At 44.3% G+C, this 17,998-nt stretch overlaps 1 protein-coding gene across 4 annotated transcripts in view; it reads right to left on the bottom strand.

Annotated features, from left to right (window-relative positions):
* prr36b (proline rich 36b) overlaps positions 1-16,581 on the bottom strand; it is a 58,001-nt gene extending 41,420 nt beyond the window's left edge. For 2 of the 4 annotated variants that reach the window (XM_080776726.1, XM_080776727.1), the window contains exon 1: positions 16,119-16,581. The gene's annotated coding sequence lies outside the window, so the exon portion shown is untranslated. The remainder of the gene's footprint in view (positions 1-16,118) is intronic. The other 2 variants (XM_080776724.1, XM_080776725.1) reach the window with 1 other exon arrangement.
* Positions 16,582-17,998: the final 1,417 nt, after the last annotated feature.

Below are 17,998 nucleotides of genomic sequence, written 5' to 3'. Positions count from 1 at the left end.
ATATTGATATTTTTGGGATACAACTATCATATCCCATGGGGGAACTTTAGTTAGCGTCACCCTGCTGAGTGCTGCCCACAGAGGAGCGCGGTCACAGAGGGGGAGCACTTGGCGCTCAAGTGTCAGGGACAATTCGGCATGTTGCCGAGAACCGGAATCATACCTGGGACCTTCGGAGTCCTAGGCGGGCTCATTATCCATTCAGCTGTGGCCGTCCTCCATTTATACGGCGTCATCAAATAACGGAAAATAGTTACATTGAGCATTTAGAAGTGCAATTATCACAAATGTGTTTAAGTACTTTGTGTGTAAATGAGATGAGTTTGCAATGCCCGTCTAGAAGAACACTGTGTGCATGCATGTGTATTTATGTACGTGTGTATGTGTGTGTTAACTGCTCTCTTGTGAGGGGGAGAATGTAAGTTATGCCACATTGGGTGGCGAGGCGCCACACGCTGGCATGGGGCCTCAGATTATCCCCTGCAGCCTACTCTAAATCACAACAATAATACTCCCTCCGCCTCGCCTCCTCCCAACACTTACAGGCCCGTTTAGGAATTGCACATCATCTGGGGATACAAGACTACAACAGTGTGTTGTTTTAACAATAGCCTGGCTTGGCCAGCCTCATAGCGGGGATTCACTGAAGATTCCGCCCCGCATACGAGTCTGGAGTCGGGCTCATTGGCAGAGAGTATATATGCAGAAGCTGGAAAAATCTGAAAATGACCGGGGCCAATCAGTGACTGCGTTTCAACGGCTGTCCGTACAACAGTGAAAAGCAGTTCATGGTTCATGTGTATATGGTGACGTAACATTCATGCTGCAGTACTTTCAAAACAACAATGGCTGCCCTCAACACAACAAGTTTAAAAGTTTACACTGAAACGATAAGAACAGCAGTTGTTTCAGATATAGACTGAAATATATCCGACATATCTCGCTCACGTATAAAGTAGAAACTATAACAGACCTTTTTGTTTTTAGCGTGGTATGAGGAGCAGACTAGTGCACTGTGTGGTGACGTCAGCTTTTTGTTACGCTGATTGGCTAGATGGATCGGTCTGTCAAGGAAACTACTAACGGACATTTTTCATGCTGCCAATGGGCCTGACTCCAGACTCCTATGCGGGGAGGAAGCGTCAGTGAATCCCAACTATGAGTCTGGCCCCGCCAGGCTAGCTCAACACAGCCATCAGCACCAAAGCAGAACATTAGCAACGAATAGAAAACATATTCTATAGAGTCACTCTCAGGTGAAAATGTGATATGTCCAAATAAAACCTTTCAGGATTCAAATTCAAAAGCGTCACACAAAAGCATCAAAAGTAGCAGATGTATAAGCTCAAAACATGGTGTGGCTGTAGCGACGTAGCGTGATCAAGTAGAGAGTTAAAACATGGTGTGGCTGTAGCGTGATCAAGTAGAGAGTTAAAACATGGTGTGGCTGTAGCGTGATCAAGTAGAGAGTTAAAACATGGTGTGGCTGTAGCGTGATCAAGTAGGGAGTTCATTTTCAGGAAAACACACAGACTGAATATGAAGATTAAGGTTTCTGCCCCGACAGCAACGACGATAATATGAAGGACAAAACGTGTGTGTCTTCACTGTACTGCACGGTTCTCAAGAAAAGAGAGCTGACCGAGAAGGCAGCAGTCTCAATCTACAGGTGGCAGATGGACATGAAATGTGGGTCATGACCGAAAGAACAAGATCACAGATATACAATATACCCAGATGAGTTATCTCAGGAGGGTGGCTGGTCTCCCTCTTGAGGGACAGCGTAAACCCAGATGAGTTATCTCAGGAGGGTGGCTGATCTCCCTCTTGAGGGACAGCGTAAACCCAGATGAGTTCTCTCAGGAGGGTGGCTGATCTCCCTCTTGAGGGACAGCGTAAGAAGTCATCCATGAGCAGTGGTGGAAAAAGTACTCACATTTTAATTTATCCAAGTAAAATTATCAATACTGCAATGTAGAAATACTATGCTACGAGGAAAAGTCCATAATCAAAAATGTACTTGAGTAAAAGCACAGCACAGTATTGGCATCTATAATTCTAAATGTACTTAACGTACCTACCAAAGTATTCATTATGCAGGACATCCCATTTCAAGCTGTATCAAAATATTTTGAAAATAGCAGATCTACAAGCTCACATAGCATCGCGTGAGCTTAAATTTAACAAAGTAACTACGTTTTTCCAAAACAAAATGTAGTGGAATATCTGTCTCTGAGGTGTAGTGGAGTAGAAGTATTGGAAATACTCAAGTAAAGTAAAATAATACCTCAAAATTGTACTCAAGTGCAGTACTTGAGTAAATGTACTCAGTTACTTTCCACCACTGTCCGTGAGAGGCTCAGAGCAGAGCCACAGCTCCTTGGCGTAGAAAGGAAGACATTTAAATTTGGCCATCCAGCAAGGATGCCTTCTGTCCTGTCATGGGGCTTCCTTTCCTCAGGGGGGTTTTCCACTTTCCAGGCACGTCCGTCCAGCTGGGAGGAGACCACGGGGCAGGGGTCCAAGGACCAGATGGGGGAATTATCTCCCCACGCTGGCCTGGGAACGCCTTAGGATCCCCACACTCATACTCTGGAGTAATGTGGCCGGGGAAAGGAGGAGAAGTCTGGGGTTACCTCCGCAACCTGACTCCGGATTAAGTGGATGAAGACGGATGGACGGGTGTAGCATTAGACAGACAGATGGAGGTAAATATCAATGACCCTACTGTTATATGATCTACTAGCAGTACCATAGTTACATTATTACTTTTCAGGCCTGGGGAAAAGGACTATTGTATACAGTAAACACGGATAATGATTACCGGTATGTCTCTGAAAACAACCATCGAAGCAAAGTACAGTACCATGCACATTGCACATTACCGGTATGTACAAAATATGACAATGTGTTGCATCGCAACGCACTGTGAAGTGTGAACTTGTACATCAGCAATTTTCACCAGTTGGTAGGTACCAAACTTAGCCAAAACATGGCTGTACGAGGAGTGTATAAGTGTAGCACAGTTTTTTCGTCGCCACCGACATGCAGAAAAACTAATCTGTGGCCACTGTAAATAGCAGTGGATGCGAAAAGCACAGGACAGGTAGGCAAAAAAGGACAAGAAGTACAGGACAGGTAAGGAAAATCCCCATCCCCTTGTTGTGCTACCAAATAACACTTTCATACTATTTCATCTGAAATTGGCCTAAAAGTGGCGCTACAGGAGAGACTAATGGATCACCATAATCAGTCAGGGTTAGACACTTTGAAACCGATGAATCTCTTATCCTTTGTAAGTGAACCATTGACTGTCTGTGTATTGTAGTTGTATGTTGTGGTGAATGATGCGTTGTGTTTTGTGTACTGGACCCCAGGAAGAATAGCCACGCTTTTCTTCGTGCTAATGGGGATCCATAATAAAGTAAAGTAAAGTATAACGTGGTTTCCATGGCAATCCAGACGTTTTCGAGATGTGTTGTTTGGTACCAAAGTGGTGGGCAGACAGATAAACAGATGGACACTGCAGTGCCAAGTTGCCAACCATAGAGCACCCACCACTAGCGGGTCTAAAACACACAAAAAAAACATATTTCAAACAAAAAGAATGAGCCAAAGTGAGAACATTAGAATCAGAGAACTCAGCTTCCATCCGGCAGCCATACAGTACATCAGATCAGACCATTAAAAGTCCGGGCTTTATGCCAGACAGAGGAGGCATCCCATTGGTCCAGTAAAGTGCCTCTTTCCCGTTACAAGCCCGTCCATCATCTTAACGGAGAGAGGTTACGTAACCACTGCAGGCCTCCCGGCAAAAGATAAATGAACCCTGTCCTCCCCCCTTCCCCCCCCCCCCAGTCTCCACACTCAATTAGTGGGATGGGTTGGTTGGGTGGGTGTGTGCGTCTCACTCTCCGTGTTATAACAGAAGAGTGCAGCCTGAAGCGCAGTGATGGTGAATGAATAGCGGGGTGGGGTCTCTCTCTCTCTCTCCATACAATATCTTGAAGTGAAGGGGCCGATTGTTGTCCCCCCTCCCACCCCCATGCACCACCTCCCTCCACCAGAAGGAAGGAAGAAGAGTGGGTGGGGGGGAAGAAGTAGAGTGCCCTACTAATGGCGTTCCCCGCTCCTGATAGTTAATAGGATGGGTAAATGCAGGACAAATTTCACATTATGTGCAAATAAATGACAAAAAAACACCCCCAAAAAAGAGAACGGATTATATATTGGTGGCCGATTATAGGATCATCTCATATATATATAGAGATGCTCCGATAATCGCCCACCAATCAGAGATCGGCCGTATCAGCCGATATTCACTCCGATCGGTAATTTACCCTATCTAGAGAAACCTATCTTTTACACTATTTAAGTGGTATATAAATGTCAATCAGATTGTGTAATATAATTTAGCATTTTTGGGACAGGCCTAAACATTCTCCCCTTCCTCCACACACAAGAACAGTTTTGATGTGGGTTTTGACATAATTATAATAATTTTGGAAATATTCAAATTTGCCTCTTACACACAAGATCGGCATCGGCCATATCGGTATCGGCCAATCATGAGAAAAACAATCGGCGGTCCGGCCCAAAAAACCTGATTGAAGCATCCCTAATAATTTACAATAGTGAAAATAAGTACCCTTTTTCTTCTTTTGAGCACTTTCTGCCATTTTCAATAGCTTTGTGGGACACAAAGCTAAGTAAGGCTTTAATTTACGAAAAGAAAATGATAGTTGGCGATTCAAGGTTTCTGCCTCGAATATTATAGACTGGGAAAGGAGGAGATGGATTAATGCCTGATGTTGCTATCGACGTCCGACAACCTAATATATATACATTAATATATATATTACTGAAAAATGTATTTTCAGATGGGGGGGGCTCATGATGACACCCTCAGCTGAGTGAGCGGAGTCAAACAACACTGCCACTGACTGCAGTTGACTCACTGCATTCCCAAAACGGCCCCCTCTCCTCTCCTCGACCCAGGGTCAGCCAGCCACCCTGCTCCTACACAACACACTAACAAAGACATTCCTACTGACACACACACACACACACACACACAGCAAGAGAGCGGGACAGAGGGGAGGAAGAGGGGAGAGAGAGGGAAAGAGAGTGAAGGAGAGAGCGAGGGGGAGAGGAAGAGAAATAGAGAAGGAAGAAACGTAGAAAACAAAATCAAGAAAGCAAGTTGTCAGAGGGAGGGAGAAATGAAAGAGGAGAGAGAGAGAGAGAGAGAGAGAGAGAGAGAGAGAGAGAGATCATAACAAAGAGTGCTAGCAGAAGGAGAGAGCAGGATTGAGACAAGAAAGAAAGAGTGACGTCAGTCAGCAGGACAGGGCCTCAGAAAACACCATTAGTTAGTCTGAGCTCGCCCAGGTTTTTGGTGGCAACGCCACACCGGGACGCCCGCCAACTGTCTCCACCTACTGCCAAGGGACCAATCAGCTCCTTCAACAGGAGTACACAAACCAAGCCTTCTACTCAACTGGACCCGCAGGGGTCCACAAACTCCACATGGACCTTTACGTGCAACGCTAGCTCCAATTAAATCTTAAATGAACACCGACGACTTTACAGTGTAGATTGGTGAGAGAGAGAGAGAGAGAGAGAGAGAGGGGCGCGGTGGAGGGGGGTGCGGGGGGTAACAGATTGTGAGACACCGCAACATGTGATCATCAGAGAGAGCCGGCCGGTGACTTAATCCCCAGGATTCTCCTGTTGTGGAAAAGATCTTTTGTGTTTGGTTTTTAGAATGAAGGGTTTTGTATTAACTTTTAATTTTAGGGCAGGGGGGGGGGGGGGGGGGTACAGAGAGCAGAGATTAGAAAAATGTCGATACGTTCATTGCCCCATCGCTGTTCGTGCTCAACAAGTGAACACACACACACACACACACACACACACACACACACACACACACACACACACACACACACTAAACAAGAGGGGAAGGGGGTATGATTTTAAAGGACCCCCCCCCAACACACACACACACAGGCCACAGAAATTCAAAACCTACGTGTTCAGATTCCACTCCCCCTGGGGAGGACGATTCAACAGAGGCCAGCGGGGCGGGACGATCCAGGCGACAAAAACACACACGTGTAGAGCTGCTCAATGTTTTCGCCGGCCAAGCGGGGAATCCACCTCTACACTAGTGGATAAGATGTTTGGCTTCAATCAATGTCCCTTCTCGCGCCGGTGAGCCAGGTTCAAATCCTGGGTGCGTAAAACATTCAACTGTAATGTACATGTGCGCTTAAATAATCATAATGCTCAGCGCTAGCAGTGTGCCCTGGTGCACCATGGGAAGCCCCCCCCTCAACCCGGGGACTGGGCAGATTAACACATGACAAAGCTCGTTAACCCTGGACAATGATGGATGCTAATCCTTCGCGCACGGCCCACAGCGTGCTCCGCTAGCTAGCACCACTATTTTACTAGGCGGACAAAAAGAGAACGAGGGAAGCATGAGGAAGACTAGAACGAGAGAGAGAGAGAGAGAGAGCGAGAGAGAAAACGTGAAAGAGAGAATAAGGAGAGAGAAAGGGAGTGTAAAACAGACACGCCGAAGAAAAGCTAATCAACAAGCTTGCAGACCTGCCTTTTTAAGCGTGCAACACAAGGTGAAACAAACAAACAAAGGTGAAAAGGCAAGATGGGGTACGAATGAGACAAAGAAAAGCTGGGGGTGAGAGAGAGGCGGAGGAGAGAGACGGCGAGAGAGGGAGAGCAAGCGAGAGATAGAGAGAGAGAGAGTGGCAACTTTAACAGAGGCCTCAGTGTGCCCCAGAAACCAGACCATACAATAGGGAGGCAGGGCTGAGGTTCTTCACTCCACAACACAATGCCTCTGGAGCGGGGTGCATAAAGGAGGAAGGGGGCCCCCTAATAGCGTAACACAGCAGTCTTACTACAGTCTGGAAGGAGCGGCAAAGATCCTGCCATCAACCAGAGGTACACATAGTCACTAGTCAGCATGCAGGCTGCTGCCTGCATGCTGACTATACAGATGGACAGTGAGGGAGAGACAGAGAGAGAGGAGGAAGTGCATTAGTGAGCGGCGAGCAGGGGACCTCTTCCCCTTAATGCAGTTATCCCTGGTTCCCCAGGGAAGACAGACAGACAGATAGACCAGTGTAAGTGTAAGAAACGACTTGTGTTCTATGGTTGCATGCATGCATTGTAGCGCTCATGCATTGTAGTTATTATTCCTTCACACGCACTTAGTTAAATATATACAAAAAGTCAAAAACCAAAATACTTCAAACTTTTGGGCGAAAATACTGTTTAAAATAAGCATATCCAGCACCCTATAATACGTTGTGAGCTTGTACATTTCGCTACTGTTGTGGAAGCGTAAAATATGGCATATAAACATTAAAAAGGAGTTCTATGCCCAACGAGGAATAATACAAAATATGGTGTACTGCATTACAAGAGCTCAATATATAAACAGCACATTTCCAGTTGGTCAAAATGAATTAATGTCAATACTGATGGTGGATTGGAAACTCTTCCGTGCTATAAATAATTACTTTTCCTGCCGTTTTCTTGACCAATAGTGGTCCTTTTCATTGCCGTTATCTTGACCAATAGCCGTAATTTTGATTACTGACGTGTACTCTTGGTGTAGGCTAATTAAGTTAAATGCCTTAGATGATTGTACATTTGAAGTTGGTTCAGGTTGTCTATATATTATACTCTTTTGTGATTGGAAAATTGAGATGGAAATATAGGCTAGTTATTAAAAGACCCATGTGGAAACTTCAGGTTACATTGAATAATAATGTAATTGAAATTTTAACAGAGTATGGCATATAGTGTCTCTAGAGCATTTTGAAATGCCTTTTACAAATAAACTTGCATTACTCACAAGCTCAGCGAGAGTGTGAACATCTTTTAGCATTTTTGAAAAATCTTGAAAATGTGAGAACTACTGATGATGTAGAAGGCCTTTTGTAGAAACAGACTCAGATCTTAATGGTCTTAAAATGCACCACAGACAGACGGAGGGAGAAAAAGACCAAGGGGAAGAGAAGGGTTGGAGTAATTAGTGTGTTGAAGATCTGCTGGAGGCTGTATGTCCATTATGAGACAGACAGACATGTGCGTGTCCATTATGAGACAGACTGACAGGCTCCTCCGTGGAGATAAATGAGATCAGAGCAGACCTGGGACCAGCTGCTGTCCTCCTGGATCAATACTACGGTCATCAGAGTAGAGAGAGGAGGGGGGGGGGGATATTTCTAAGTTGCAATGAAACACCGCTCTTTATTTTGTTTAGTTCCACTTTTGCTATGTATCCAAATATCTATAAATGTATGTTGTCTCATGGCAATAAAGCACCTTTGAATTTAATTGAAATGAAAGAGAAAAAACAATGACAGAGGAAAAGAGAGGGAACAGACAGACAGACAGTTTTAACGGGGAATCCCTATGTTTTGGGAATATGTCATAATCATACATTTTTAAAAACAGCGCGATGCGCTATGATGTAGATCTGCTAATCTGCTTCCTCTAGTGGATCTGCCATTTCCGTTAGCTTTGAAATGGGGCTGAACTGCTGAAGTCATCATCACAGAGAGCAAGACAGAAAGAGACAAAAACAGAGCAAGAGAGACAAAAGATGGCAGTAAACAACGTATGTACATAGGCGTCTGGACTCAGGAACGACGATAGATAACATACATAACACGTCACACACAGTGACACACCTCCAACAGACCTCAGGTACTCTCTTGAGATTCTCCTTCGCACATGGGTGGGTGGGTGGAGGGGGGGGGGGGGTGTGTGACTCCACCGGCCATCCCAGGGTTGCACTGTTAAGAGGATTATATGTCGGCCATGTTTCTAAAGCGAAGCAGGAGAACGACATGTGTCCCAGATGGAACCTGATCCTCCTCAAGCCGGGCCGAGGTTTGGCTGGATGGATGTTATTACGTTATGGTCCAACACGCACGCCAGGGCCTGCGGGCTGCAGCTAACTAGCAGCTCTCTCTCTCTCTCTCTCCCTCCCATAACACACCGAGCACACAGCTGGCATCAAAGCACTGCCACAAAAACAGCTGGCTCGCTCACAACGGGGCCATGAACTCACACTCTCTCTCTCTCTCTCTCTCTCTCTCTCTCGCTCTCTCGTCACGCCCCAAAAACACATCTGCGTTTGACAGAGACAAAGCTGATGTAACGGAGTGGTAACTAGCTAGCCTTTTAATTTGGTGAAGTGACACAGAATGGTTCGCAGCCCTGTGCTAGTTTGCCTAAAAGATGTGGTCCTCAAAGTATAGGGTCTGGGTCCCCCAGGTGTCATTGAAGAGGTCCCCAGGTGACGAAATAGGTTTCACCACCTATTATTCTAAACTTGACTTTGGATATTCAGAAATACCTACAAGCTCACAATATCTGCTTTTTTTGTCTTGAATTTTGAAAAGAACTCTTATGGGGGTCCCCATAGTCTTTTCAGATGGGGGAACAAAGCCAAATACATAATAAACTTGAGGGGTCCTTGACGTGATGAAAATGTTTCAGAAGCAGTAGCTAAAAAGAGTGGAGGGTTGGGTCGTAGTGGTCAGCAGTTTGTGGCATGCAGGCATGCCTATTGCTCCATGCCATGTCTACAGCACGGACAGGACGGACCGACTGACCGCACGTCTAGCCTGTGACATCATCTGAACCCCACTGACTGGCCTCTGGGGCAGCGCATGCACGCACACACACACACAGTGGTGGAAAGTAACCAAGTACATTTTCTTTAAGTACTGTACTTAAGTATACTTTTGAGGGGGTTTATTTTACTTTCCTTGAGCATTTAAAAATGTTCCTACTTTATACATACATCTCAGAGGTAAATATTGTACTTTTTACTCCACTACAATTATTTTGACAACTTTTAGTTACTAGTTACTTTGCCGATTTGGATTATTAAGACAAAACATTCATTAACCAACTATTTTGTACTAAATTGCCGATCTACAAGCAAGATCTTCCATTTTCAAAAGATTGTTGAACCTGAACCAGAACCAGAAATGGGACTTTGTGCATAATGGAGTACTTTTGGTACTTTAAGTAGTAAGTACAATTTGATGTCACTACTTTCGTACTTTTACTCAAGTAAAATGTGAATACAGAACTTTTACTTTTACTACTGACGGAGTATTTCTATATTGTGGTATTGGTACTTTTACTTCTTGCACCACAGCAAGCGTACAGGTGCGTGTATGCACACACACACACACACACACACACACACACACACACACACACACACACACCCCAAAACAAACAGGTGGTCGCCATGACAACGCTGGCGACTGATGCAGCAGAATGCCTCTTTGACAACCTCCAAACAAACTCTTGTTCCGTTTTGATTCCGCAGCTCTGAACCACTTAAAACTTGTACGTACTTTGTTGTATATCCAATAGTGAAAATAGTTCAAAACGCATTGGGATGCACTGTGAGCTCCTTTAAAATGTATTATTTATTACTTTTTACCATTTTTTTATATCATCTGTCGGGTGGAAACCTCCAAAATCTTTTGATGCTTTTGTGACACTGGATGATCAAGTAGGTCATCAAACTCATCATTCATTTATGAAAAAACACAAAAACTTAGAATATGGACATAGGTTTCTGCCCGACAGCAACTATGCATTTCTATGCGTTTCATGTCTTTTCATTGCCCCTTCCCTTCTTAAACTCATCCTTTCACTGCATTGTTGAGAGCCCGCACAGAGAACAGTTTATTAGTGCATTTCATTGATCGATTGATTTCTGCTGCCATCTGTGATTTACAAACGGCCCTGGTCTGGTGCCATTAGGCTAATACCGTAATCCGCATTTCACCACAGTGGTGATAAAAAATAAAAGCAACTAACTAGTAGAGCTAGATTATTTTCATAGCGATACATTTTTTGTAACTTTTCACTAAACTAATAATCGATTTTTTAATTCAATTATCAATTATTTTATAATAATCGATTAGCTTGGTTAACTGTCGCAGCCCTAAAAGCAACCTTGGCGTGGAGGCCTAGCAACAAGGCCATTATCCATCCTCCCACCAGAGGAATTCGCACTGTAGCCTCCGAACGAACACGGCAAATTACTGCAGCTGCTGGCCTGGCAAACGCAAGCCGTCCAAAACCACAGGACCGCCGCGCACCAACTGCCAGCTCTGACAACTGTCTGTATGAGCCCCCTACCCCCACCACGACCAATGGAGACCAGGGCAGCAGCTACATGTCCGGACGGGAGTCAGGCTACAGCTGACTGTTATCTCTCCTTTCCTTTATCTCCTTGGCGCACATGTTTCAGTCTGCTTCAAGACAGTTATGTGGCGTTTCTGCCATCCTCGGACCAAGCCACCCAGAGAACATACATAAACAAAATAGCAACAGAGCTTTTATACCTCAATGTAACTCTCCTGGTCATGGAAAAGGTCACATACATAGTACAGAACATCATGATAGAAGATTAAAAAAAAGGCCCTGTCTTGCGCATATGCCTAAACTTTGTAGACCTTTTTTTCAAAATCTTAGCTTGCTAATTTACTGAGTACGGCGCTGGCACACACAACCAAGTACAACGTGCACCCCTCTCCAGTAGCACTTACGAAGATTGTTTTCCTGCAGGAGAAACCCTGCAACCCCACAGGAAAATCACCAGCAACAAACTGATAAGGAATGATAATAAGGTATCCTTGGTTAGACAAGCTGTTATTTGCCCATCAACAAATCAATAACTAGGATCGCCAGCCCCTTTGAATGGTTAACGGCAAGAAGCTGCTCGTTAAGGTTGCTTCATCACACATGGGGTTAATATTGATGCTGATGATGAGTGACGATGATTCCTTCATGATGTCACAGGGACAGCAAAGGTCAGGACAGCTCCCCGAAGACACCCGCCCCCCTCCCCAAATATGACCTGGGCGGACAGAGTTGTCCTTGTCACACAAATCAGGGAGTTTCAGAGCTGAGAGGGGTAGGTTGGTAATATTGAGTCACACACACACACACACACACACACACACACACACACACACAGACGTTTGCATCCCAATAGGCTACTTGTGAGGACATCAACATTTTTAGAAGTCGGAAGAGTGACTTTATGAATGCCATTTCTAAAATATCTTTATAGCAGATCTACAAAGTCACAACATGTTAGGCTGGAACACAGAGCTTGTAGATCTGATATTGTGGTGCACGACACAAGTGCAGGGATCATTTGGCCCTCACAAGTATAGTAAAACAAGTACACAGACGAGAGCACACACACACACCTCTTACTGGTGCTGGTGAGCCTGAGGGCAAGCTGAGACGACACAGGCCTATTAATGGAACAATCATTCCTTCTATAACCAATGGACCCTGAACACACTACACAGTAGAAAAAAAGGCCAGCTGGGAGCAAACTGGGCCATTAAAATGAACATCGACCCTAAAACGCAATTCTACAGTCGCACCACAAAAGAAGAGCCAAGGTGACACTGGTCACCAAGCACCTCAACCAATTATCCTCCATCAAACAGTATCACTCAGAGGTACTGTTATGTTAAATGTAAATGTAATGTCACTGGAAATCACTTTTAATATTAATAATGTGCAAGAATTGAAATGTTAATGTAAATATTATGAACATCACTATTACTTCACTAGCAGAATCGCGACACTCCTTGACTTGCATGGTTATAATTTTCACGGTTCAATCGTCAGGGTTAAAGTTATGCCTTGTTGCTTTTATTAACTCAGAGAGTGTGCAAATGTAACCAAATGACCAACCCAAGAGTTAAATTATACTACATACTCATGGGTCAACAGAGAAATGGCCACCAGGGTTTTTCAGCAGAGACCTTTTTAATATGGAAAGGAATTTTCCTGTCGCCTAAAGCGAAGGTGATGCTTATTAACTTACAATTAAATGCTTTATTTATTCAAATTAAAAAGCAACAGAAAATCTCAACATAAATCTTCTTAGCAAAATCTCCCAAATGGCTTCTGACGTGAATCCGCAGGCCGCCAGCTTAAATTCCATTTTAGACCTTTTATCTCAGCATTTCATGAAAGGGGAGTGGGAGGGCGGGGGGGCGGGGGGGGGTTCTGGTTTTTAATGGAGGCTAAATTTAATTTCACATGATTGCATTAGTCCAGGGCAAGGTCTTCTTGCCAGTCTGTCTGCCTAACATTATGCCTGCCTTGTCCTGCAGGTATGGAGATTTGTGAGCAAGCCATGATTCTCTCATTCAGAGATGTTTTCATGAGTAAATCTGCTTACATTAGGGCCAGGGGATTTCAAAGTGGGGGCCAAAATATTTTTGCTACATAAGAAAAAGGGGTCCTGACCTGACGAAGATGTCATAGTTGCATCAAAACATTGTCTCTTTTACTTACACCCTGCCAACTGTCCCGAGTCTGCTCCAGTGCCTTCCTTCTACCATAAAAATGGGTGTAATATTTTCCCTTTGCAATCCGGTGGACCAGTATTTTTCAAAGGCACCAGGGGGGCAGATTTGCAGAGGATAGGGAAATGAATACATTATTTAAAAGACTAAAATGTACACATTTTAACTTCAAATTCTTTGAATCATAATATGTAGCATGTCGTTGCTGTCAACAGCTTTCAGAAAATGTCAGATCTACAAGCCGACACTAGTGGTCCATGGACCATGACAAGTGGTTGAAAAACAGTGGCTACACAGACCCCCACCAGTTGATTTTACTCCGTTCGGACACCAGAGAATGTCCAAGCCCTAGTGCAAGACCAGCCTGATAAGTGCTCATATTATATTAAACCATCCTGGGACACAATCTAGGCCCAATTGCATCAATAATACACCCCGTGCTATAGATCATTGTGTAGAGTATTGATCTTCTTAACAGTGGATACAGCCTAGCTGGCTTTGACACCTCGGGGGTTTAAAGGAAGTGTGTGTGTGTGTGTGTGTGTGTGTGTGTGTGTGTGTGTGTGTGTGTGTGTGAGAGAGAGAGGGGGAGAGGAGGTTTTTCAATCCTTGCATGGGTGCAGTTTATTAAACATGCCTTGACAGTTTTTTAGGGCAGGCTGGCGCTCTTGTCTCTCACACAAACACACACACACACACACACACACACAGTAAAATCCTCAGCGAGGATGAACCGCTTTCGTTCTTTTTTCCCAGCCTACGTGTGAACCAAAATAATTGGTTCAGATCCATAACAGTTGGTTGGATCCATAACAGTTGGTTCGGAACAGGAACCAAAAAAATACTTATTCTTGCCCTGAAGTGAGAACCAAAGTGGGCGTGTCACTATTCAGGTTGGAAGATACAGATGTGATATACAGTATAAACCATAATGGAAAAATAGAGAACAGAACCAGTTCTAGAACCAAAGTTATTTTGATGGAAAAGGGGCCCTGAGTGTGCACTTCTATACACGCTCAATAGTTACAATGATTCAGGATTCTCAAGTGCAAGACACAAGCTACACAAGACACAAGGTGGGAGAGAATGAGCAAGCAAACTGTATCTGTACATGTCTGTATTGTCTATCGCCCACTGTCTATTTGTGTAACTGCACTGTAATGTATGTAATGTTTTCCCTGTACACGGGACCCCCTCTAAAATGAGATGCTGCATCTCAAGGGGCTATCCTTTCAATAAATTCTGACCAAAAAAAAAATCTACCACATAGGCTAGTGTACATTAATTTAGTGGTGACACATCAAAAAAATCCAGCACAGTATTGCATCCCAAGAGCCCCGGAGGGAGACGTGATTGCGTCCTCTCTCAATTTAGTGAATCTAATTCACATGTACCAAACACCAATCAAGCAATGTTTGGTCGTTTTAGTTTTTTGGGGGGCCACCACCACAATGCTTTTCCAATGGGAGTCATATGGTTTGACCAAACATTTGTGTTTGATTGCTGATTGTTCCCCCATCAAACAAAAATGTTTGGTCAAACGATGTGACTCCCATTGAAAATGAATTGGAGCAGCAATCAAACAGCAATCAGACATCACACACGAACGAACATTTGTTGTGTAGGTGTGTACGATGCTTAAGGATGCAGGCTATTTGCATCACTAGAATAGTGATAGATTATGACTACCCCGCAGCACAAGTCGTGAACACATGAATGCATAATTTTTCTGCATAATGACTGAGTAGGCTACTTTTCATATTTGTAATACCAAAATATGTCTACATTGTGCTGTGATCATATTGCCACTTCTTAAAATGAACCAACATGTTCCCAATGCCCCTAGACCTTGAAGGATTACACACACCCACACAAGCGACACCTACTACGACCACAGTGTAGTTGCAGACAAAACACAGATCTCCAAGCTCACAAACATAGCAGACAAGCCCTCTCTCTCTCTCTCTCTACACAGTACAGACACACACACACACACACACACACACACACACAGAGAGAGAGAGAGAGAGAGAACAATGGACATCCGCCACGCAGATGGAGTATGAGGGAGATAGTAGATCAATACAGGGAAACAGCCAATATAAAAATCGGTGTGGTTCTCAAACTGAAGTCCGGGGAACCCTATAGTGGTCCTCGATTCTTGAGGGGGGTGAAAGGAGGCAGACGTTTTGTTTTTCTGCTAAACAAAAAAATAGCTCTACATTACAAGCGTTTAGCACACCATGCGTTTAGCGCTTGTAGATCTTCTATTTTCCAAATCCAGTTGACACAACAAAATCGTTTCAAATGGGGGGTCCGAGGCCTTTGTAGGGGTCCTTGCTAGCTAGGTCCTTGCCATTATAAGGTTTGAGAAGAACTGTACTAAAATAATATAACTAGAGATGTACAAATATATTAAACAACGACTCAGATCATTATCATATATCCACTTTAATAACCGGTGTGAGATGCTGCCACCGCCCCACTGTGCCCCCCAATGCAATGAATCAAACTCACCCGCCCCCCAACCCCAAGCTCATCGACTTGAATAAAAAAAGAAAATCACACACGTTGTAACTTGTGTGGGGGGGGGGGCGGTATATAATAATTATATAATCAACATTATAACAGGATAATTAATACAATTAGACGTGATCGTTAGCACGGCGGCTAAAGCAGCGTCCTTCGTTCGTTCTTTCTTACCTAGAAATGTGGAGCAAATCCTCCCCGGCTACGCCCAATGTGAAGCCCCCGTCTCCGGTTCACTGTCCCCGGCTACGATCAGCGTGAAGCCCCGTGTCTGAGCTGAGGTCTCCGGTCCACTGTCCCCTGGCTACTATATCAATCAACGTGATACAGTGTGTGATAGACAGTGTGTGTGCGGTGCGGTCTCCGGTGCACTGTCCCCCGGCTGCGACCAGTGACAATCCCCGCTCTCCTGCTCACCCCGCGGTAGGAACAAGAAAGTGAAAGGGTTCAAGGAATCGAACCAAAATGGAGCTGAGACCGGAGGAGGAATGTGAAAGAAACTTGCCTCTGGTGCGTGTATGTCTCTGTGTGTGCGTGTCTACCGTGATGCACACACTCTGTTCTGTTCTATCTGGCACCAGAAAGAAAGAACAGAGGTCAGAGGAAGAAGGCAGGGCGCTTTGGCAGTCACTCCCCTCTCTCTCTTTCTCTCTATTTCTCTCTCTCTTTCTCTCCACCTTCACTACCTCTCTCTATTTCTCTCTCTATATATTTCTCTCTCCCCACTCTCTCACTCTGTCACTCTATTTCTCTTTCAGTGGATGGATGGATAGATGGATGGATGGACATTGGACAATTGGACATGGACATTGGACAGAAGGCAAGAGGCAAGAGAAGGAGCAGGAGGGGGGAGGAGGAGGAGGAGGAGAGAGAAACTGAAAGGAGTGGATGAATAGCAGGCAACGACCAACAGGAGGAAAGTTGGTTTGTCCAATCGCATGGCCCCTGGCTGGGCTGGGCTTTATTCAAATCAGGGGGATGATGTCACCTTCCCCCTCCTTCTGAGCAGTGAAGTAGAAATATAAAAAGCAAAGTCCTTGATATTCAAAGTTTTGCTTCAGTAAAATACAGAGGTATTACAGTAATACAGAGGCCTCGAAATACAGCTACTTTAGTACCAAAAGTTTCATTATACCCGGAAGTTATGCAGGAAGGCCTATACTGAGTGTCAAAAAACTACTTTCTGGCTTTGACAGCCCATGCATCCAAACAGAGAAGTCCTATCTGATTGCATTAAACAACGTTAAACAATGTTAAACTCACTTTGCATGTTGCTTTGCCACTCAATGTGCCACTCGAATCGACTCGATGTGCCATTCACTTTAAGCATGTGCATACCCTCTATTCTCTCTTCTAACTATTTCAATGTTGAGAGCTCACACAAAAAAATATTTCACCCACTCTTTTATACATGTCCAGTTATATCAACCAGACTATAGTCTATACAGACCACTATGGCATTCAGGAGATCAGTAAGTTGAAAGCCTTGGTCTGTTGTGGAACACTATCAATATTTGGCTACTACTAGTATGGTGCTGAAAATTAACCTAAGGCTTGATGTTCTCAACAACAATCACATGAACATGCAATGGCGCATCTATCTATAAATGCACCATGTCTCTGTCTGTGTCTTGTAATCCACGTAACTCGAGAACCGTTTGCCCCACCGACTTCAAATTTGACACACGTGTTCCACACTCCCACAAGGACTCCGTGGGGTTCTGGACAGACAATTGCCAAGGCCATTTTCTGTGCCAGTTCGTGCCCACCTCTCCTGATTGGGTGAAATTAGCGACCCAATTTCCTTTATTAATTAAAAAGCTTCAGAGACAGAACAATCACTCAACTCAATAGCAATGATTACTATTAGAATATAGAGATTTACTTAAAAGATCACATCAGTGTGAAGTGAAGGGCGCTATCATCATACATCATCATCATACATCATCTCATTCTGGCCAATCACAATTTGCGTCCTCACTTTTCCGTCTTCACTTTTATGATCTTCAATGTTTGTGTTTACACAAACCCGGAAAGCTGGGCATTGGAGGGGC

This window comes from Protomyctophum bolini (assembly GCF_963924005.1).
Source record: "Protomyctophum bolini genome assembly, chromosome: 11".
Lineage (NCBI taxonomy): Eukaryota > Metazoa > Chordata > Actinopteri > Myctophiformes > Myctophidae > Protomyctophum > Protomyctophum bolini.
The sequence above is the reverse complement of the archived record's forward strand: the minus strand, read 5'-3'. Positions and strand labels throughout refer to the sequence as shown.